Here is a 25,324-nt window from a genome sequence, read left to right on the forward strand (position 1 = left end):
AAGACAGCAGCCATTATTAGAAGTGTTTGGCCACCTACGGCTAATTGCACTGTAAAGCTGTGATTTCACTTTAGTGCAAGTCGGAAATGCGAAAAAAAATGGCAATACTGAATGTAACTTCCACATCTGCAGGAGCCAGAGCCGAACTTGTTGTGAGTCATAGGAGTAAAGGAATTTTGTAGAGCCACAGAACTTTAACTGACCTATGTGGAAGTCAGTCAGCTGACATCATTATAGGTGCTTGCAAATGTTCCCACTCAATATCTTGCATCAATTTCATTGTTTGATATGGTCAGATGTTCTTTTCCTGAGCACTTAAGTAGAGCAAAATTGTTTACATGGCCCTGACTCCTGCACAAATAATCAGCTGTTCATGGCATAGGTATCGAAGCTAAGTAAGCTTTGCCTGATAACTATATTAAGATGACGTTGCTTCCAGAAGAGATGAAAAGATATGCATCTCAGATTTGCTGATGACTGGTAACTCACTCCTCAAAAATATAGAGCAAATACCCAAAATGCACTTACGCCCCGATTCCGACTTTTGGTGGCACGGAGGCAGGCAGCATGCCACTGCTGTGCCCCAGCTCCACCAAGAGTCACCGCCACGCGCCCACCAAATTACAACCTAAAAGTGGTCTGGCAGGTGGTGTGGCAGCCCAGCGGTTGTGCCTCTTTCAAAGGCGGCGGTGCCAACAAGGTTCCTGCACAGCATGGACTCGAAAGTCCATGCCATGCAGAAACTGGTGTATATGCACCCAGGGGGGCAGATGTTATGCCACCCTGTGTGCCTCCACATGCGGAGGAGGCACAGGGGTACACTCTGCCAAGCATATTGCGGCCTCTTACTGCCCAAGTGTAAAGGGTCAGGCACTCCCAAGTGTTCAAAATTTGTATGAAATAGTACTCAATTTAAAGCATGCCTGAAGGGTGCACTCTGATCGTTGAGTGGAGACTTATTAATAAGAAATGTCGTTCCTCATTTGGGGTTCGTCCTCTTCAGCACAGCCAATATCCCTCTCTTTTGAACTTAATCAAAATAACTCCAATGCTCATCATACTTGAGTAGCAATATTTTTATTTTTCAATGGTTGTATTTTATTTTCATCATTCCACCATGTTAGGAAATGTATTCATTTCTATCACATGTCTCACCAACAATGACAATCTTTGTTTATATACTCCCATCCCAATGCATTTCGGGCTAGAGTAGCCGTTTGTCAGGTGAGAGTAATCATAACGGTCAGCTCGGAAACGCACGTCTGATCTGACCGTTATAATTACTTTCCCTGACGAAGGGCTACCCTAGCCTGAAATGCACTGGGACGGAAGGATATAAAACATGATTTTCAGTGTTGATGTGAAATGTGATATAAATGAATACATTTCTTAACATGGTGGAATGATGAACATAAAATACCACCATTGAAAACTAAAAATATTGCTACTCAAGTCTGACGAACATTGAAAAAAGTATTTTGATTAAGTTCCCTCAGAAGAGAGGGATATCAGCTGTGCTGAAGGGGACGAACCACAAATGGGGAACACTATTTCTTATTCATAGGCCTCTTACTGCCGCACCACCACCAGGGAATGGCGGTTCTCTGGCGACATCAGCGGTCCCAGTGCGATCTGACCACCCAACTCATAATGGGGCCGTCGAACCGCGGGTGCAGCAGTGGCTGGACTGTCACCACCGTGCCCCCATGAGTCTGGTAGTCCTCAGACCGCCAGACTCGTAATCAGGTCCTTAGTGTCTGGATGGAGTAAAGCTGAGCAGCTACTTATACATGGAACTGTTTCATAGACGATCCCAAAGTCAAAGTCAAAATCATCTCCATTTGTTCATAATTTGACCATAAAGGCACACAATAAAACACTAACATCTTAAAAAATATAAATAACACTTTAAAAACATCATGAAAACAATGTGTGATTAAAGTGCATAGGTGTTTCTCAATGTGCACAATGATAGAACTAGGAACAGCCGTGCAAACATCAAGTGATTGTAAACTTTGCAAACAGATCAAACAGTTGCTTATGCAGAAGGACGGGGCATAAAAAACGCAATCTATAGGACAGTACAAAAAAACATAAAATGTGCAGTGGATTGTGCAGTAACAAAGTCACAAGGGCGACATGGGAGGGAGGTAAACCAGGAACCCACCCTAGGTGTGAAAGCCACAAGGAAGTGGATTTTACTTAATCTCAACCTAGTGTGATTAAATCCATGCTCTGGGTTTGCTATCCAATTCAAGTAAGGCACCATATCAGAGGATGTAGAAATCTGCATATATCTTGTAACTGAAGGCATATCAAGAGAGTTTTCTAGTCTCCTTCCCTCTTCATAAGTTTCAGAGCTCCCTTTGACTTTCATTTTGAGGTCAGGACTTCTACCTTGCGGTGACTCAAAAAGATGACTGTTCCCCAGGCTGTAAAAGGTGTTTCGCACATAAACCAGCCACAAAATAGTAGTCATGTTATCTAATTTTAGACAATCTGACAATACCTTCCTCAAAAAGTCTGCCTTCGGGAAGCTCCATACCTTTATCCATACTAATAAATATTCAATGGAAATTCAAACATCTATGAACTCTATACCCAATTCCAGATGTGTAATGAGACTTAGTTTTCGGAATGACCAAGAGCCTAAACAAGAACATATTCTCAACTACTTGAAGTTTTATGCAGTCAATGCAGCCCCAGATTCCGGCTCCATAAGTGGCCCATTGATAGGCACTTTAAGACACCCAGTCCAAAAACTTTATTTGCATTGTTTAAAAGCATATAAAAGCTTACATCATATTTAATTAGCACAACCATTTTTCATAAAATTATCAAATTAAAATTATTATCTAAAGACATCATAAGACATGAATTAAACCCAATTTCCTTTGTCTGATTGATTCTGTGATTCATAAATAATTATTAGAACATCTTAGACCAATAAATAAATTAGATAAGATTGACTAGAACTATTAGTTTATACTTAATTCTTCACACCTTTTTTTATTCTCTTAATCTTACCTAGCTGTGGTACATAATAAGGGGTAATAGACAGTCCATGCAGCTATTAATACATGGGGGACATTAGGTAATCATTTTCATGGATCACACATTAACTGTTCCATAGATCACTAATTTTTTCCTACTATTCACAGCTGGCCAGAGGAAAGTGGACAGTGCATAACACACAAGAGGACACAAATATAGTACAATTAATCTTTTCCTTTGTCAGGAGTTAAATGAGCAGAAAAAAAGTATCTGCTGAACTGACTGAGCAGATACTTCGTCACAAGGGCATCTAGGCAGGTTTTTGTGCGAGTAAATATTAGCTGGGAATCCCAGCATGACTGGTATAAGATTTAAACAAAACATAACCAAGATGAAATGATGCTGCAGATTATGCATGAAAGCCAGATAGGATGTGTCTTATAGGCTAACATTGTTTTTATTTTTTATTCTTACTTTCCTCCCATCCAGTGGTCGCTGACTCTGCCAAACAGATCTGCTTCAGCTTATCCTTGGCGAACATAGTGCACTCTGCAGGGGAATCAAATAGTTCTTGCAAGCCCAATTTTGCCAGTGTGGAATCTACATACCTCAACCATGGGATCTTTTTAGCAAGATCTAATTTAAGACAATCACTTAGAACGGCTTGGTTTAGGGGAACCGTTTTCCTCCTCCAAATGGAGTGCCATTATAGCAATTGGGCAAGATGAATTAATTTGTCTATGTACGAAAGACTGAGCTCTCTGTGATATACACATTTTGAGTAACCCTGGGGCAGTGAGAGCAAACTTTTGGCAAAAGCATCCTCCGCTTGTTGTAGTGGATCTATGTGTCCTATACCCCACACTGCCGCCCCATATGTGGCTATGGCCTATGCTTTTGCCGCTTTGTTGAATTTTTGGGACAGGCTTATTCCCTAGTTTCTTTGAGAAGTTAGAAAGCGCTCCAATGCTTCTCTCAAAATGTGAGGCTCTATTTGGGACCATGACTTTACATGAACATTTTCCATAAAAAAAGTATACCCAAGTATAAAAATGAGTCGACCACCTCTTCCCTACGGTGAGCTAGTTTAAAAATCGGGGGTTTCTTTAAAGGTGGCCCTGTGATAGGCACTTAGGGTTATATTCACAAGAACTTGTGATAACTACCGCAAGAGTAGCCTAACGCAACTCTCAACATCGCAGCCCAATGCGGGAAAATTACGCCGTGCCAACCAAGTATTCACAACGCAGCGGTAGCATGCGATAGTCACCAGATAACATGTCAAATGATTGCTCAAAATCCAACGCCACACCGCAAAAATGCGACACGCGAATGCAAAAAAAATGCACCGATGCCAATCGTGGTACAAAAAGTCGTGAAAACCAGCCACAGGCCTGCAAATACCACACGTCTGCCGGGAAAATGCACCATAAAAAACACAGAAACAACACACCAGAAACAAGCCAAAGCACGTAGCAACATGGATGCAACATGACCAAGCGCAGAGGCCAATGCGAACCCCACAACCCCCACAGACCACCAGCAAGGAACAACGGGGTCGGGGAAGGCCAAGGAGAAGACGGAGAAGAAGATGGGGTGCAGACCGCAGGAAAACAACACCAGCGTCACGGAGGCGACAGAACACTACCAGCAACTGAACCACAAGCAGACCACCTGGAATGCAGTCGGAGTGCAGAGGGGGCCAATCCAGGAGGCCAAGAGGCGTAGGCATGACGTAACAACCAAAACCAGGCACAAACCCGCTGCCAACAGGAAGGCTGCAACGGCGACAGGAGGTGGCAGTCCTGCGCCACAGGAGGAGCTGGAGGAAACTGAGGCCACAGTCATCAGTGTGGAGACGGTGCAAGGAGAAGGGAGTACGGACACAGCTCGAGAGGACCTGACACAACATCAACAGGAAGAATAACCAACAGGGACTGGGGGGACGGGGGGAGATGGGCACAATGGCACACCTGCACAACGAGGAGTAGCACACTGCACACCCACAATTACCCAGGATCATGTCCCTGATCCCCTTGGCACACTGCAGCACACACACATAGCAAGAACAGCACAACCACATTGACGACAACGTGGTAAATGTGCATAGCCAACACTGCAGAACAGAGAACACAACTGGCTCCGCACATGCACAGAAACATGCCTACTACATCTGACAGAGCAGGAATCTGTGAAATGGAAATGTACACGTATGAAGTCACATCCATCATGTAGTCCAAATATACACTGTCCCTCAGCAGAATTCAGCACTTCACGAACAGTCACAATGTACATTGTCATGCAGTCTGCATGAAGACCAGAACAATGTGCAAACATACATGTCAACACAATGTCAACTTGCATCCCCCCTTCACATTGCAGAGGGGCACACAACACCTCCAGCAGAGCACACAAGACAACACATCTGTGATGCCGGAGAGGACCACCACACCTTCAACAACGACGCCCTACAACAGACCATGGACATCCCACGCAACCCACCACCATAGAGACACATGCAGATGCACATTCACAGTACAGAACCACGCCAAGGGGCACGCAAATAGCAGTCACATACCCACGTCGGCTCTGCCTACGACGGGCCAGCCCACTCCCCTTACGAATTGAGTGGGTGACGACAAAACAACATGTCCAAGCCCCAACCCGCTGCCTGCGGTGACATGTCTGCATCCGCTGTACACAGCACAATGTAATGTCGTAGGGCCCAGGGCCCTCATGCATACAACAAGACCACAGGGACACACGCAGAAATCATGTTGAACTGGCTACGGGCACGTGTGCCCTGCCCCTTTATTGGCAGGGCCACATGTACAGTGATGCCTGTGCTGAATGTGTGTGTAGTGAGTGTAAGCCAGCACTCACGGAGTGCTTGGTGCTGGCAACCACTTGAACAGTGGACACCAGTGCAACGGGAACTGAAAACACCTGCATAACAGAGTCATCTGCTGAGTAACATGGAGGGAGACGGAGAAAGTCCAGAGGACACACAACATGCAAACAGAAGTGTCCGTGAGTTGCAGTACACTGTGGTTGGGGCACTAGAGATGAGGGCGCTCATTTGAAGAAAATGTTTTGGATTGTGTCCCTTCGAGAAATTCCTGATGCAAATGCAGTGTGGTGTGTCAGACCTACATCAGCTTTCTCGACAACGCCCCAGGTCTCCCACACTGCTTAAGATGACATTGCTGTGCAGCCTATCCACAGCACACAACACAATCAGTAATAGACGATGGCTTGCGGGGCACTGAGTCAGTGGCACCTGGAGTGCTGAGCAGGGTATCAGTCTGATGATGGCATCCACGACAGGAGTTTTCCGTAGGTTTGTCAGGACCACCGTTTCGACTCTGGCAGATGGCGGTTGGAGATTGTCCTGGCGGAGGTGGCGTGTGCCTCCTGCGGTGATGCGACATCCGGGTCGGTCAGGACTCGATTTCATGTCTGAGCCCTGGTGGACCGCAAATGAGGCCGGAGGCAGTGGACAGCGCAGAGGCCACAGACACATGGCGTTGATGACACTAAGGCCATCGCCTCAGAGGCCATCCAATACCCCAGGAGAAGGGGTCCCGGACATGTCCAGCACAGAGTTAGTGGCCCTGGATGCACAGCAGCCGGCACTGGCACCCTGCCACGGGACAGTGACTTGTTGTGCAGTCAGATGGGCCATGCGACCTGAGCGGGTCCTAATCAATGTCCGAGGTGTATGTAGTGGAGTGTTGCGGAGGATAGTAGAAGGTGTCCTCCAGAGCATGAGGCGAAATGTCTGATGTTATCTGGAAGCAGCAAATGGTGGGGTGGAATGCCACGGCCTCGTTTTCACCACAAAGTCAGTATCAACGCCATGATGGCGACGAAAACCCCAAGTCCATGGACTCAGTCGCCCCCAAATTCCAACCAGAAAGTGACCATGGGTCTCGGGGAATAGACATCTTGGCACCGGGGCTGAAAGGGGATGCAGTCTGCGATGAGGCCTGTACAAAGACATGAAGTCTTACAGAAACAAATCGAGGCTGAATTTGAAGGTGTGTGTGACCTATTAGACTGCAGTGTAGGCCGGGGGCAGCGGTCAGCAAGGGCCCACAACCACCTGTCGTTGGCTCACGATGCACAGAGTAAGTGACAATAGGGCAGTTGTCAGTAGTGTTCGATCACCGCCGTAACGATGATCTTATTCCCACCGGGCTGCAATGCGTCATCCTCTCACGCCTCTCCTTGCGTGCGAAGATATGTAATCTGCCATTGAAAAATCGATGTTCAGTTCCAATTCTGTGACCTACTTGTGCGCAGCGTAGGCCGAGGGAAATAGTCCGCATAGGCCCACAGACATGTGTGGTTGTGATACTATGCACAGAGTTGGTGGCACCATGTCGAAGGGAGTACACTGATGTAAACTCTGCAATGAACATATGTACTCTGCCATCATGTTATCAAGACTCAGTTCCAAATGTGTGACCTACTTGACCGTAGTGTAGGCCGGAGGCGGCAGTAGAGTACGTCAACGAGAAAGGTCTAAAGCGGGCCTGTGTCGTGGAGGTCGTGATGGTCTGAGAGGCTGCCAAGGACGCGGCCCTTGGGCTTGAAGCTTGCGCAGGCATGTGGTGGGCCCTCCTTGACAGACGTCGGTGTTGAAAGGTGATCAGTGTGGCCTGGCTGCGCAGGGGTGGGCCTGATGGCTTCGGGGTCCAGTAGTCGGGGGTAAGGCAGGCGCACAGGATCGCAGCCAACTCTGCTCACAAGGACGGCGTCGGACTCGTGGCATGGGGAGTGGCGCTGCCCTGGCAGAGACGTTGGGCTTTCTAGGCCTACATGCTTTTTATTCACACCCCTACGCTGGCCTGGCGTATGCCGGGCCATCCCACTCCTTTCACGCTTACGGGGGGACGTAACAGGCAACATTTCCTCAAACTCCCCCACTGGCTGGGGTGACATGGTTGCGTCCACTGTCCACTATACTTCATACACCAGCGGTGTATGTCGCCATGGATATGGGTGTGTTCTGCATGCTGCAGTCTGTCCAGTACATCTCTGCCACTCTTGACATTGTGTACTTTCCCATTCATGGGTCACTTGCCTCCTTCACACATGCCTGGTTGCCACCTCTCCCCACATTCGGCTATTGTGTGGCTGGTGTGCCATGCCGTTGATGGCTCATGTTCACGGCTTGCCCAGGTTACCGTCGTGTCTGGTGGGTGGGCATGTTGTTTTGCATGTTAGTTGTGATTTTGTGTTGTGTGCATTGCCAGTGTTATGAGTTGCATGGTTGTGGAGTTGAGGTGGGTGGGGTGTTCATTTTGTACTTGCCAAGGGACTGTGTATTTCCCTTGGTGCCATCCTGGTAACGCTGGGTGCTGATGGACTGTCGGAGGATGAAGGTATCATGCACACTGGCGCTGAATTTGTAGGCGACATCGGTTGAGGTTCCAATGTGTTCGGTTGTTGCCTGCACATTAGTGTGAGATGTGTGCTTTCTGTTGCAGTGATTGTGTGCTGTGTCACCAGGGGGCACAGGTATGCCATGTGTGCTGTGGATTGCCCCCAACACATGCATGCGTATGGTCCTTGCTTGGTTTCCAGTGGATCCTAAACATTATGTTGGACGTATGGGCACTGGGGTACCAGGCTCATGGTGATGTCCAGGACAGGTGCGAGGTCCCTGGGCTGCGTGACTCCTCCGACTGTGGCGGGTGTTGGTTGGGGGGTACCAGGGACCAACAGGTGCAGCACAGCCAGCAGCTTTGTGTGGGGTGGGATGTTGGTTGCCCGCTGTGTTGGTGCCATCGGCCTGTTGGGCATCGTTTGTCATGATGCGTGCGATGGTTGCCCTTTTGAGCCTGTAGTGGGCAATGACATTGTCAGGTGTTGGGTCTGTGAGGCTGGTGTGTTTCCTGGGAGTCCGCTGTCTTTGTCAGAGCTGCCTGGGTGGTTGTCCGGGGGGGTTCTGGGTGCTGTATGGGGTCCTGGGGTAGTGGCGGTGGGTGTTGTGGCCCTCTTGGGTGTCCAGGCCGCATGACCAGTGGCTCCATGGCATCTGCTGCCCTTCCGATGTGGCTGTGGGCTGGGCTCCCATTTTGTGATGCAGGCTGTGGTCCGACTTAGCACCAGGTCAGAGCAGGTGTTATTTTCCTGCTGCTAACGCGCCTTATCGCCTGTTTTGTGTTCTTATCGCAGTTCTGGCTGTTCGTTGTGAATGTTGTGGAGTGGTGTTGTTGCGGCTTTTGGCACGGGAACGCCTACTCTGCATCTCATTAGCGATAGTTGCGGGGGTCATCCGTGGTGATGTTTTTTGCAGCTGCTATGGCGGGTAAACTGGTGCTGTGGGCTGCTAACACCAGCTTGTGATTGGGGCAATAAGTTTATCGCAACTTTGGCTGCGATAAAGTGCCGGTAAGTCGGCGATAGTTCCTTGTGAATATGGCCCTTAGTTTTATAAAGTTGAACCATCTCCTGGACTTTTCGAAAATCTGAATATTGCATCTTCTGCTGCACACATCGTTTGGTCCCTTTGAGTAAGTAGCCTGTTCCACAACCCATTTGCCTCCAACAAGATGACATGGTAGGTAAAAAAAGTAACTTTTTCAATTTGTGCCCTCACTATAATAAATGCTTTTGACTTGGTATGTTTTGGGCCACAGGTCATGTGAAAAGATTTTGACTGATTCAACTCAAGTTGTAATCTAAGCATAACATCATTAAAGCAATACAAGAGGTTTTGGAGGGCATTTGTAGTCAAAACTAAGAGAACTGCGTTATCTGCGTAAAGCAGCAAGGGTACTGCCTGCATACCAATCCATAAAGTAGGACAAATATATTTGTTCTATTATTCAGAGTCATGTACATAGTAGGTATGTTGCTTTGACGTCCTAAATGGTAAACTGGGAAGAAAGTCTAACTTTATAACGTTCGGTATTCATAAAGGGCATTTACGAGTAGTAAAGTTAGACTTTTGTCTCAGTTAAACTTAAGTTTTGGTCTTAAGTTTCACTGAGACAAAAGTCTAAATTCACTACTAGAAATGCCCTTTGTGAATACCGAAAGTTGTAACATTAAACTTCTATCTCAGTTTACCTTTGTGAATCGGGCCCTAAGTACTTAAATGCACTCACAGGGTCCTCCTGCTAGGTTTGAACAGGATGCTGGGAGTTGCTGTCCCCCCCTTGCAGCCCGACTGTTGTAGTGTGAAACTACAGCCCTCAGCATCCTGTGCTACCCAGGAGGAGAACCCGGTGAGCTCATGTAATCACACCCTGATCCACAGGCATCTGATGCACTTGGGATGCACCAGGGCATCCGCCCTGGCAAAGACTGTGCCCGTCTTTGTCCGTCATTGCCTGGAGGAGACTGGGCTAGACCGTACCTCTTTCTTTGTCTTCAAAGTACTGTTGAATTGATTTTGAAGAACATTAGTAGTGGTTTACCATCTGGGTCTTTCAAACGTGGAAGTGTAATCCCACAGAGATCCCCAAAACCGTGCTTTTGATTCTATCATAGAGCGCTTCTTGCAGAGGGCGGTTGGAGTTATTAAAAAGAAGACAACGTTGGCTGAACATCACCTGTCACTCTCCTCCCCTCCTTTTTTTTCTCCCAGTGGTTCACTGGTCTACAGACATACATTTTTTTTTTTTTTTTAAATATTTTTATTGACTGCAAAAAGGCACATTAACATACAGAGCTCTGCGCCTACAACCCGGGGGCCGGCTACAGTGTTGCAATTGTGAACCCAACAGCACCGGCTATCCCCCATCCCGGAGGCCGGGCAACACCGTGTGCGCCTGGCACAGCTCCTGCAGTATTCCAATTCGCTTTCTTTGTTACCCCCTGACAGTTGCAAGGTCCGAGAGTGTTTTACCCGTATCTTGTTGTCCTCAGTTCCGTACCTTTGGCAATGAACTCTAAACCCCCTATCCCCGCCTTGGGATCCCACCAGGCCCCCCCAGCCCACCCACCTAATCTAAACAGTTGAGGTCACCTGTCAGCCGCCACCGTTTCAGTAGTTTGCACTCATTGCCCACCCACATCCCGACACCTTGAAGCGTCCCGGAAGATCTTCATCGCCTCTAATCCGGTCCCTCCAGTGCGGATTTTAGGCCTCCACCCCACTAGCACCCTCCCCAGGAGCCTCTCTCTCAGCTGCCTCCGTGCCGGAATACACCGGGGCGCTTTCCGCTTCCTTATCCCTCCTGCCAATATATTCTGCGTACAATCCCCAAAAGTTTTTGGGCCGGCTGCGCGGCGGCAGCAGCTCACTGAACCTCTCTGTCTGAGTACAACAGTAGAGTACATCACGTTTCCACTGCGCCACTGTGGGTAATGGGCCCCGCATCCAGCACATTGCGACTCGCCATTTCGCAACAAGCATCCCCATATCTACCAAACGTCGCGCCGCCCTTGGTACTACCCTGGAGTGTCCCAACAGTGCCACAGCCGGATCCGGAGCCAACTCCACCTCTGCCACTTCCGCTATCTGCCGATAGACCGCCTCCCAGTAGCTGCGTATACCTGGGCAGTGCCACGCCAGGTGCATGAAGTCTGCCAGCGGGTGCTTGCATCTTTCACACGCTGACTCTTCTCGCAAGCTATATCGATGCAGTCGCTCCGGAGTATAATAAATCCTGTTTAGATATTTGAAGTGGACCAGCCGGTGTCTGCCATGCAGGGAGATGCGTCGTATCCCTGTACAGTAGTATGCCCACATGGCATCGTCAATTGTAATGTCCAGATCTCTCTGCCACGCCAGTCGGGCCTTAGTAAACTCCTGCGACCTTTGCGACTGCGCCGTGCGATATAATTTAGAGATCAACTGATGGGGATTTGTGTTCTTAATAATAAAGGACAACTCCGGAACCTCCGCTGGTTCCGCCATGTCATCCCCCAGCAACTGTCTCCAAGCATGTCTGACTCTATGGTATTGGAAACGTTGCAGTTGCGTGCCACCCCCTTCCGATGCTGCCACTTCCTCCCACGTCTTGACTACGCCGTTCACGAACATGTCTCCCATGGTGTGTACACCCAACGCTCTGAGTGACCGCGACACCCCCTCTTCCGTGCAGGGGGACAGCCAAACCGCCCAGTCAAGTGGCATTGCCGGCGAATAAAGCTGCGCCCCCGACGTGCGCTGTAATATATTGTTCCAAGCATGTCGGGTTGAATTCAAAGAGTCTAAGAACCCCGTTCGGCGGTCCGGTGGCTCAAAAATGACAGCGGGGAGCGGGAGCGGTGCTGCGAACAAAGTTTCCAATTTGAGGTACGGTACGGCCTCGTCCCCATGCATCCAACTGTGCGCTTGAGCCCCCTGCGCCACCCTGTAGTACAGTTCCAGATCCGGCGCTCCCAGGCCGCCCAGATGGTAGGGCAACATCAGGGCCCGCCAGCTGATCCGTGCCTGCTTGCCCGCCCACGCCAACCTCAGCAATGACACCTTCAGCCTCGCGAAGAAGGTGCGCGATAGCACCATGGGAATGTTTACAAACAAGAACAGAAAACTAGGGAGCACCACCATCTTCATGATGGATATGCGTCCCAGCAGTGAGATAGGCATCTTGATCCAAGTCTCCACGTCATCTTCGAGTTTACTGATAGCCCTGCCATAATTCTCAGACAGCACTACCTCCGAGTCCGTCTACAGACATAAATACTCGGGTAGTGCCCCTGCTAGTACCAGTCCCCCTAATGAGGAGTCTGAAGCGGCACAACGACAAGCTCGACCTTGTGGAGCCAAAACAAGGGGCAAAGCGGGAAAAAAGAAGAGAGATAAAGGTGGGACCAAATCAAAGAGGATGCGCCCTTCCACTTGTTTCCCCTCGTATAAAAACTGGAGCCATAGAAAAGGGTAAAATCACAGATATAATGAGAGATCTTCGTAATAAAGTCCTGGAGTCACTGATGGGCAAGTTTGAACCAACTCTGGTCCGTCTAGTGAAAATTGAGTCTGAATTGTGTAAGAATAATTTTACCCTTGCAGCTCAGTTTATGGCAGTATTGCAACCTGTTTTTCTATCCGTAGGAGCCACGCTCACAAATGCATTGCCTATTCCATCAGAGCCTACTGATGTAAGGTAACTCCTTGCCTAGCAGGACTGTCATGCACCCCAGGGTGGGCAGGAATGAGCAAACAGGAAAGGATATTAGGTTACAGGATGGTCCAAGATAAGAGAAACTGCTCCTGGAGAAGACAATAGAGCTCCTAAATTCATTGGAAATAACTTCCCCCAGCTCCCATCACAGAGTACTTTGTATGTTCTTGTCCTGAAAAATGTTCCTGTTTTAACACTCTTATTGAGGGAGGATCATACATGCCTGAAAGTAAATTATTGGTTAAGGAAAAACTCTGAGTGGCTCCATGACTTCTCAAATGAAATACTAATGGTAAGAAGAACTCCCTGGATTGGACCAGGAAAAAAGAAGCACTGTGCAATCATACATTTTAAGTCACTCATGGGCAAACACTATTACAGTGTCTCTATAATTGGCCCCATGGTACGAACCTTAGGTTATATTTTGAGGCTTGAGGTGCTCTTAAATAGATTTGATTCAGCAAAGGTTAAACATCCTGGGGTTGTTAAACCGTCATATGAAGTGGAAGGGCAGAATTTGTTTGAATCCCTTGCCTCCCTGTAAGACCAGGATTAACCTTGGCCCAAAATTGGCCCGGATGTCCAGAACCACTCTAGTTCTAAATTAGGGCAGAATAAAGGTAAAGAGTCACAGGGGCAAGAGGGGACTTCCAATAACAGCTCTTTAACAGTCCCAGCTGTCTCCAGGGGCATTTTCAGAGGAACTACGGTTGATCGAAGAGGCCCTACAATTCTGTCATGGAATATCCATGGTATCCACAAGAAGCTAATAAACCCTGACTGACATTCTGTAGTTAATAATGCAGATATTGTTTTATTGCAAGAAACCTGGTCTATAGTTGTTTTTTGTGCAAATGGTTTTTATCCACTTAGGTGTACAACTACTCCATCTCAGGCAGGAAGAACTAAGGGGGGGGGGGTCCAATCATCTTGTTCTCTATAAAACTCACAGGTCTCTCTACCAGAGTAATTCCATTTAAATCCAATCATCAGCTGGTGCTGTTGCAGATCTGATATTCCTTTGATGCTATTCTGATTAATCTGTACAATAGCATCTTTGATACTCGACTTACAAATGTAATTGAGAATAATTTAGTGCATTTTTTGGATGGTTATAATATGGAGATGCCAATAATCTGGACAGGAGATTTTAACACAAGATTGTTTGAAAACTGTCATTTCGTCTGGTGGAATCACGGTAACAGAGGTGGCAGATATCTTGCACTTCCAGCGCATCTATTTTGGCGAGACACTGAATAGGATTTTGGTTTCTAAACATTTGCCATTTCGAAAAGAATATAGGGCAGAAGGGGAATCTCTACTCCCTACTAAAATGGGTTTAACATTGGTAGTGAGATTCATTTTGTTATTCTAGATTTGGATTTAACAACATTTTATATTGGAGTATAATGTGACCACCTCCTGTGTAGGTGACCATAATCCCCTAGCGCTGACCCTTGACTTACACCTGGTGGGTGCTATGGTCCAATTGGAGAACCTGTCACTAATCAAGTTGCTTAACAATAGTATCAGGATAAAATGGGACACATTAAACAAGGAGCTCTTTTTACACAATCTCATTATGGTAACAGCCAAGCAATTTCTCTATTGACTTTGGCAGAGAAACCCCAAGCAAACATTTCAGAAGCCTTCAGGGTCCTGTGTGCCTCAGTGGATAAGGGTCTGAGGTCCAACATAGCTTCTAGAAATGTCATGTCATGATCAATATTAAGACTAGTGTGGCTGTATAAAGACTAATAAGTGCCATTTTTACTGGTAATTTTCACTGCCTATGCACAGTGGCAATTCTTATTGAATAGACCTGCTTGTGATAACAAGTCATTTTTCCCAATTCAAGCTAGGAAAATATTACAAACTTAATCTACTGAATATTTTGAATATTTATCATACATATATTTCAATGGGTTAAGGCAGTCGTTTAGAAAATACAGTGTGAAGATAACTTTAACAATGCACAAGCTCTAGCAGTCATTAATTCAGTTCTGCTGGCTTCTCTTCTCTCCAGAGACAGAAATTAGTAAACTGATTAGGTATGAAATATCAAACTGCCCAGAGACAATAGATCTGGCTCTGCCAGAAGGAAGCCCGGGAAGTGTAATCAGTGGCCTCTTTTCCTGGGATATGGGACTGGGAATGAACAGAAACAATCATGACATCAAAAGTACCATGCTGGGCATAGCACTTCTCATATGCTTACTCTAAACAGGGCCCAGAGTGAGAAAGGCTTTTGTACGGGAAATCATCTCAGCTATCCTGCCCCAGATCAAAATTGGGAGAATCTGTTTCCAAAACAAATCAGTGAGCATTTTGGCTGGAACATCATATCAATAAGGCATGCCCGACATGGAGTTTAGAAGATATGGGCCCTAGGGCAAGACTTCTACTATAGGTAAAGATGCCAAACAAGGCCCTCTGGGAACGTTTGCAGGAAAGCACAGAAAAACTGCTGAAAAGGCTAGGCTCTGGAATTAATTTTGGGAATGGGCGTAAATGTTTTCACCATTCACTAGCTAGAGTGCATCATATAATTGGTTTCCCACCATCTGCCTCTCACATCACATCTCAATTTCGGGAAGAGACCAAAAGAGGTAGGTCTCTTGACTGTTGGTTGTTGACTGTTGGCTGACTGGACCTAGGAAAAGCTGCTTCTTTGTGTACTCTTGCTTTGAAAAGTCCTATTAATGGTTGGTTCGGCTGACTGCCTATAGCCTCAGGGACAGAAAAGGCTGAAAGGAAGGGCTTATCTGTTGAATAACCAGCTGACCAGGTGGATGTGGACAGGACTGGACTTTGCCAACATCCTTGCCAGATAAGAGTTGTTGAGCCTACTCCCTCTACTGAACTAATGCCTCGAACCTAGAATCATCCCCAGCGGCTTGGAAGCCGTGAGATTAACCCGGAAGAAGTTATCCATCATCTTGATGAAATTCTAACTCTTAGCTGTAGCAAAAAGCAGGGTCAGAAAAGTCCATCTCACCCTTGCACTTGTGTCCTTAGAAAAGCCCCATTGGAAATATCTGGATGGTACCAGTGGGGATGGTAACTGACTCTGCCCATGCCCTCCTGGCCTATGAGAGACAGAACACTTTTCTGGTATCCCTTTTTCTTGTTTCTGTAACAAGAGTGGCCTCTGGGGATTTCTTCTGGCAATGCACTTTAAGTAACATTGGTTTTTATGAAACCATTGTTCATGTTGTCATTTTGTGACAGAAACATTTTATAAATTCCTATCTTCAATCTTCAAATCCGATTATGAGATTTATGGTGTCATTTTGTTAATTTTTCACCATTTATGTGGTTGGATAATTTTATTGTTAGGGTTTCTGTCTTTAATATTGTTTTGGTGCTGCATTTCTATGGTAAGAAGTCTGCTTCATGTACCATGTCAACTTTTTGACAGTCAATATTTTAAGAATTGTCAGAGCAACTATTCGCAGCACTAATGAAAGCAAGTCAAATTATTATTGTTGCTCGAATCATATTTTCTTAAATAAAACAGAAGACAAGAGGCGTTTGGCAAAACAGGAACAGTTTGTTTAATTAAACAGTTTTGCCGGGAGAACAGTTATAGGCACTAGGTCTGAGGACTGTCTCAATTTACATTGAGTTTGAGGCTTCTTTAAATGTACTATTATAACAGCCACAAAAGGTTTCCAGTGGACCATATATAGTGAGGAATGTTGATTGCTTCCTTTAAGGTCATACATTATTGGTCAATGGTTACTACAGGTGGGTCTCGACCTGCATGGACACAGTGTGGCCAATGGTGAATGTGTTCAGATGTATGGCAAGGGGAACGCATGATCACTACGTGTGCTAAGCACTGATGGGTTATGGGTTCCTAACTCATGTGGCATCTGACTTTATGGTGTTTTTAGGAGCAGGTATCCCCATCGGACATGTGTGCTTTATTGGAACACTCTCCCCTGATGTACCATCGCTGTGCCAATCTGTGGTATTGATCAAGAGTTTCCTATCCAAATGTTTGTCTGCCAGCTATGCACCCTTCCTCCTGTGAAGCATCAATCTGTTATACCAGGCCTAGGTCTCAGGGCCTGCCTGCCCATGTACTTGCATGTCAAGGTAGATGTGGAGTCCACAATGGGTGGTTCTTTTAATAAGTAGGCTAGTTCATTTTTGTCGACAAATGCACCGATATATATTTTAACATTCTTCCATCTAGTTGAGTCTTCAAAAACACTATCTAACTCTTGCGTTTGTACCATTATTCTATTTGGGTCCTGCTGCTCCCTATCCTTGCTCTTGACTAGGACAACCTTCCTAATTACTTCCATTTTACCTAGTTTGAGTGCTGCATTTTTACAGCAGGTGATCCTCAATTGTATAACCCTGCAAACCAATAGAAACCCAACAATAACTAGCAACAGTGATTTACACAGACCGGATATCCAGGAGAACCAATTTGAGAACCATTCCTGCTCAGGGGCACCTCCTTCTTTATGCACAGTTCTCTGTAGGATATGCAGTGCTTGGATGGCAAGTGTCAATGTTCCATTGTCCATGTTGTTCCCTGGGATAAAAGTGCACAGGGTACACCTATCTTGGCACAGACCCTTTCCCTTCATTGCGATCAGAAGTCCATATCGATACTTCATTACAATGAGACGGATGGGTCGCATTTCTTTATTGATCAAATTGAAGGCTGAGATCAGTGCTGTTCATCAGCTTGAGTTTTTCCCACTGGGTAATCTGGAGACAGCGGTATTTGCTTTTGTCTGTAGGGTGAAGAAGGGTATCGAACCCCCTGCCCCCAGCTGTGCTTCCGTGAACAGTCTGAATGTTTCTGGAATGTCTTTTAACTGAGCCCAGCCAAAATAGTCTACTGCTGTCTTTTTACAAACTTGCAGGGGTGCAACTAGACCGGAACTTTGGGGGGGGGGGGGGCTGACATACCAAGCAATGGAGGTAGAGCCAAATACTTCAAGTAGTTGGGGGCAAAGTTATCCTCAGAGCCAATACAATAAAATAATCACAAACTCTGTATTTTTAATATATTGGACAAACTCAATGCTATTAGAACAAACATGTTTTTGTGGATTTTACATATATAGGCTTCTTACACAGAACTTTAAAGGAGAATTTAAAAGAAACAAAGTAACAAGCAGTTTGAAAAGATTTCAGTGCAAAGCACAGTACAGCAGTTTTCGCAAAGTAATTAACAAATGTTTTTTTCCAATTCTTGGTCAAGGTCTTCTTGGCAAGATAACACACTCATTACATATTTAGAATTGAATGTCCAGACGGTGCTCTTGCATGATTGTTGAACAAAGGTATGATTACAGTCTGCTCATCAGGCTGCTGCAATATATACTTGGTTGAGGCTGCACTCAAGCACAATTCGTAAACAACTGAGCTTAGTGGGTTAACACACCTGGATGGGGTGTACGACAGGTCAAGTGACAGGTTTGATTGCACATTGTTCGTTCATTCCTCCTGAGATAGAATGATTGCGACTCAATTGACAATATTATAAAATGTTAATTGCTTTGCCATTAATCTGAGCTATCTTAAAAACAACATAGTTGATGTAAGCACCCCATGTTGAGCAGTTCTCTTATTCAATGCCTGATTGAACTACATCAATAAAGAAAGCCACTAATATGATGATTTGTCCTGTGAGGATGTCACTCCGCAATAAACAGTAACAGTACCTCATAATAACATACATTATAACAAACAGCTTTCAATTCTTTTTTAAGGCCCACATCACAAACTGTGTTAAAACCACTAATATAATCAGGGTTACATGTTGGATGGGGAATGTTCTTTATAAAAATTTATATTTTTGTTACTAATTTCTTCAGACCATTTTCTGGATGAATGTCAACATTCTCTGTTATGGTGGTCTTAAACATCCATACTAATTACACGAAAAAGTATAATGAACACACTTATTTTTGAACCAGCACATATTGTGCTCAAAGAAGTGTGTTTTTATTGTGTAATGCGTCTGCATTTGGCAGGCCTTGGTTTAGTTTCAAAGCAGAGTACATGTGCACAAGTAATTTGTTGCCAAACTACACTAGGTTTAAAAGGCAAGACACAGTGATGCAGTGCCTATACAAAGGAAGCGATGTTGTCAGGCTGTACTAACTCTCCTTAGCTGCACATTCCAGCAAATTCTCCATCTGTTTGCAATATGAGAAACTGATTGTTGAGGCTCTTCCTTTAGGCAGCGGGGTTTATGCATCAAGTTACACATACATTTTACATACAGTATTCACATCGCCAAGCTGTCTCACAGACAAACCAGAGGTCAGGCTCCACCCTCATGGCACAATGCTTCTTCACCAGAAGACAAGAGCCAAACCAACTATTCCTGCTTGATGGATTCCAGACTTACCACTGTTAGCAAAAGGGGTCTCTGGTTGGCAATGGTTTGCCGCTTTGTCCAAGTAGGGACCTTTCTTCCTAATCAGGGTAAGGGGGATAAACTTCAAAAATAACCCCTGCTCACCCCCTTGGTAGATTGACACAAGCAGGCAGGCTTATCTCAGAAGCAGTGTGTGAAGCATTTGTGTACACATACAGTAATATGGTGAAAACACAAAAAATGGATCCCACACCAGTTTAGAAAAATAATTAATCTTTATCAAAACTAAACAAGACCAAAACAACAAAATTCCATAATACAGTAATTAAAATGCAATCCTTAGAAGGCAAAAAAAGTTATGTCCATAGCAAACTATAGATGCAACAGTTTTAATACAAAGTAACTTGGATGCCTCACAATCATAAACAAAAACAGCTGCACGGAAGGTGATGCGTCGGTTCCTTACGCCCAGGGAAGGCGATGCATCAGTTCCCTTCTCCAGGGGAGGTAATGCATCGGCTCCTTACTGCCACGCAGGTGAGGTGAAGTGTTGGTTTCTTACTGAAGGGGAGGTAATGCTTCGGTTTCTTACTATGCGGGGAGGTCATGCGCTGGTTTCTTACTGCCGCCCTGGGTTTCTTGTAGACTTGGCACACCAGTGCAATGCGTGGGGATCAGGGTTATGTCAGTTCTTGATGTGGCAGCGGCAGCAACAGTGCTGCATTGGTCTCTCCAGCCGCTGTTCCACGATGAATTGGTTCTTGTAGCCACACAGCATGGCCTGCATCAGAATCGGTTTGGTGATTTCGGACTTCGGAGATCGGAGTACGGTAATCAGCATGTTATTCCGATTTCTCCAGCCGTGGACAGGCATTGGAAACAGATGCGGATGCATCGCGCTTCTCTTAGTTGTGGCTCTTTTCCAGCTCCCAACACCAGGAACAACCTCTAGACGCCCAACACTGCAACAGGCACCTCTTGGCAAGTCAGAACTCCAAGAAAGGAAGTTCAGAGGAGCTCCTGGTGAAGACTTTGTGCCCCTGAGATGTCAGAAGAGGAAGCAAGCTCTACTTCAAGCCCATGGGGATGTTCTTCAAGCAGGATACACAGAACACAGCAAAGTCTTTATCCTCTCCTTGGCAGAAACAGCCACTGCAGGTCAACCCCAGAAAGCCCACAGCAAAGGGGCAGTGCTTCTCCTTCAGCTATCCCAGCTCGTCTCCTTAACTGGGGTTCCTCTTGAGTCCAGAAGTATTCAAATGTTCTGGGGTCTGTGCCCCAATATTTATATTCCATTTCCCTTTGTTCTTTTGTGGCGGGGAGGCTCTGTGCTCAGTCAAAACCAGCTCTTGCTTCTCTGGTCCAGTTTCCCGGCAGGAGGTGGAGACAGCATTGTGTAAGGCAGACCAGGCTCATTCAGATGAAAGGAAATCTCATCCCCCTACTCTAAATGCAGCCATGGTAAATTCAGCCCAGCCCTGACTCATCCAGGAAAAGCAGGACACACCTCAACCCCCCCAGTGCCGGTTTACAGTAAATTTACATCCTGAGTTCTGTCACTCCAAAACCAGACAGTCAATCCACAAACCAGTAGAGGCACATAGGATGGCTAAGCAAGAAAATACACTTTCTAAAAGTGGTATTTTCAAACACACAATATAAAAATCATCTTTACTAACAGGTGCATTTTTATATTCTGCCATGCGCTGCAAGGAGAGGGTGTTCGCCTCCACAAGGTGCCCTGAGATTCAAAATTCAAGGCTTCAACAAGGTACATCGCGAGGAAAACAACCCCTTCATAATGACCAGAGAAATAGCAAAGGAGGAAGACTTATCAACATTGCAAATTCTTTTTATATCTGAATACAAATCATAAAGGAGGCAGGATACCCTAAACAGGGGCAACATCTTAACACTAATGGCAGAAATGCCAGAGTTAGAACAGCTACAATTATCGAACCTCAAGTCAGTGCAGTTTCTCGCGCCAATAAATTAAAAAACAGCAAACATACGTTAACCACCTGGGAGTCAGAGGAAGTAGTCCATCTTATATTGAACTACGTAGAACCATTTGAAGCATGGGGTTTAAACATATCTTGTCCGAAATGCTGTTTGAGCTCAATTCACACCCACCGAAGCTGGGAGAATTACCACTATTGCATCTTTCCCAAGCAGATGATGTGGTTTTCATAAGTCTAACGAAGGTGGATCTCCAAAGGCTACTCGCAGAAATGCTGGAATTTATATCAGTCAATAAACTAGAAATTAACCCCCCTAGAACTAAAACAATGACCATCAGCAATCATCCGGGCCCCAAGTTGAACATCTGGGTCAACGGTAAACCCCTGGAGATAGTAACCTCTTATAAGTACCTCAGGTTCTATATTGACAACAGGTTGAATAATTAAGAACAAAAAAGTACATGTTGCGGTGAACCAGCGCACTAACCTTTGCTTTTCCAACCCCGGCAAAGGAATTGGAGGGCCCATCCTACAAACCATTGCTCTCAGAGTATCCACAAGAATGCTGTCAACAATATCATATACCAGCATTGCTCTACACGGCAAAGGGGCGAGCCTATTGAACAAGGTGGTAGGGACCACTTATAAAAAAGGTTTTCAACTTCCACAGTCTTATTCTCCAGCACGAGTCCGGCTCGAATTTAGGTTGACAAATGAAACGATAGGGAGAATGTACACAACAATAAAGGTCCGGTACAGACTTAAAGAAAATCTAGTGTGTTCTGAGCTCAATAAAGCACTGTAGACTGAACTTGAAAAAGACAAAAAATCAGTGTTTAATCAAAACTTGCAAAAAGCTTTAACAACTACAGGTATGGAGGAGCTGTGGAACAAGAACTTGCCCTTCATAACGTTCAAACAAGACATAATTAATGCTGCTAAGCTTCACTCTCTGTTGATAGACAAAAACATTTCTGCTCATAGATCTCACGCTTGGATGGTGATCAACAATTACAAAGCCCTTAAACCAGCAGCCTACCTAAACCTCACATTTGCAGCTTACCAAAAAAACAGTTGATGGCATTGTGCTTTGTAAAGTTCCGGTCCTTAGCAGACCAACTGAGCTGGACATACAAAGATCCAATGGCATGCCATCTCTATGGCAACAAAAAAGAAGATCTCATACTCTTAAAATGCAACTGCCCGAAGCTACAGTCAGCACGAGCCACGCTATTAAGAAAAGCTTTTATTGATAGAGGAACAAGGTCCTGTAGAGCTGCCATAATGGAAGGACTAGGACCAACAGATCCACAAATGAACTGTAAGCTGCACAAATACTTCAATCTTCATAACCGAGCTTGGAAATTTGTATCCTTGTCGTGTTTGCAGGCACACGACACTCAACAAGGAACTCTGACTTTGAATCGTGTGAGAGAACGCTGATAACTAAATTTTAACTTTTTATAATTTGGAAGTCTTATTTTTATTGTCTTTCATCTGATATTTTTTCGAAATTTTGTTAAGGTTTTAATTAACTAAACAAAATTCTGAGTTCAGGCATGCTAAACTCCATCTTTCCATCTTGTCCCAATGGGAAGTTATACTTATAAGATGTTATAAATAAACTCCCATTGTATCCTATGGGACAAATAGCCTGTCAATAGTGAAAAACGAAATACACTGTAGTTCACTATCAGAACATGTCACACAGATCAGGACATGTGCTACCTTTCGCATACACTGCACCCTGCCCACAGGGGTACCTTGGGCCTATCTTAGGGAGACTCACAAGTAAGAAAAGGGAAGGCTAGAGTCTAGCAAGTGGGTGCACTTGCCAGGTCAACATGGCAGTAACAAACTGCACACAGACACCGCAGTGGTGGGTCTGAAAACCTTTTGCAAGGCTGCTTGCGTGGGTGGCATAATCAGTGCTGCAAACCGAATAGCCTGATTTGACTTACAGGCCATGGGCACACACAGTGCATTGTAGTAGGGACTTAGTGGTAAGTAAAACAAGCCACTCATGGAAACACCAATCCATATTCACAATTTACAGAGGAAGCACTTGCACTTTGGCACTGTTCAGCAGTGGCAGAGTGCCCAAAGCATCTAGACCAGCAAAAATGATGTCCAGCAATCAGCAAAAATACAGGAGGCAGAGGTAAAAATACAGGGAAAAACCAGGCCAAGGATGCTAGGTCTAACAGTCACCAATCCTGCATTTGGCACCTGTAGGCAACCACTGACCAATGAAAACCTATACATGCCACGTATCACCACAAATGACTACCACACAGATACAACGCACATCTCCACCACAGATAATTTATGCATGATCCTGTACTGAGGAGACATAGTGACCCTCATCCTCCTTGACCTCTCTGCAGCATTTGACACTGTTTACTATCCCATCCTTATCTGATGCCTGTGGGATATTGGCATACATGGACCCGCTCTCTAGTGTATATGTTCCTTCCTGACAGGCAGAACAGAAGCTGTCAGCCTGGCCTCATACTTATCAGAAACCCACAAAATTATCTGTGGAGTGCCACAAGGCTCTACCCCACCTTCTTCAAAGCTTACGTGATCCCCTAACCAAGGTTGTGCATGCCGATATCAACATCCTCTTTTACGCAGATGACATGCAACTCATACTGTCTCTCAGACAGGATCACCAACACACAGATCACAGTTTACAGCTAGAATAACTGGAATCACCAACTGGATGAAGTCCAACTATCTCAAACTAAACATAGATAAGACAGGCAAGAATACCTCTCCATGATACTCCACTTGGTGGCTGGGCGACCTTGGACCTACACCCACACCAGGAACTACGGGATCATCATAGATAAAAACTGGACATGACTGCGCAAGTCAATGCCATCATAGCATCTTGCTTCCACACTTTCAAGATGCTGAGGAAAATCTTCAAATGGCACTGGAGCAACACCCGAAAGACTGTCAGATACACCACAGTTACCATCAAGCTAGACTATGTGAACACCCTCTATGCAGGAGTCAGCAAGCAACTTAAGAGAAGACTTCAAAACATCTGAAATGTGGCAGTCAGACTAACCCTCAACCTCCCACGCAGAACCCACATCACACCACATCTCGTGGAGCTCCACTGACTCTTGATACACAAGCATGCTCAGTTCAAACTCCTAGCTCACACTTTCCAGGCACTGCACAACATCAACCCTGCCTACCTAAACAGTAGTATATTTTTCCACAAACACTCCAGATACCTTTGCTCAGCTGGACTCCTACTCCCACACATCCCACGCACACACAGAAATGGATCGGGAGGCCTGGCCTTCTCCTAGGGCCTTCTCTCCTTGCGTTCTGCAACAACTAAAGACTTGGCTCTTCAAATAATCTTCAAATAATCTGCCTGCCCGAGGCCTGGCTAGACTCTCACCTGCTTAGTACCCTCCCAGGTGGTAGTGCACTGTAGTGCACTGTACAAATCCACATAACATACCACAGTATTGGAGAAATGGGAACACAGATACATGTAGACCTTCTGTACACATATGCTCTAGGGAGAGGGGGGCTATAGGCAAATGTCTAGATTTCAACAATTGTCAAAATAGCCATTTCTGCACAGTTTTCAAGACAATAAATCAGGGCTGGCTGTGCCCATTGCTTTTCAATCAATTTCTCACAATTTGCAAAATATAGACATTTCGGGTTTGGTAACATTTCGTCTGAGTCCAGAGATTCCAGTGCTCTGCCGCCAACCTATACTAGCCCATAGTCCAGAGATATCATCAGTAATAGATAAACTTCAAGATTGCACTTCTCCTCAATTCTCTACTGAAAGTATTCACCTGTGCTGCATCCAGGGGGTGGCAATGGGCACCATAAAACCAGTGAAAGAAAAAAATGTCAACTATTGCAACAATTATCTCCACCGATTT

This window comes from Triturus cristatus, chromosome 8 (genome assembly GCF_964204655.1).
Source record: "Triturus cristatus chromosome 8, aTriCri1.1, whole genome shotgun sequence".
NCBI lineage: Eukaryota > Metazoa > Chordata > Amphibia > Caudata > Salamandridae > Triturus > Triturus cristatus.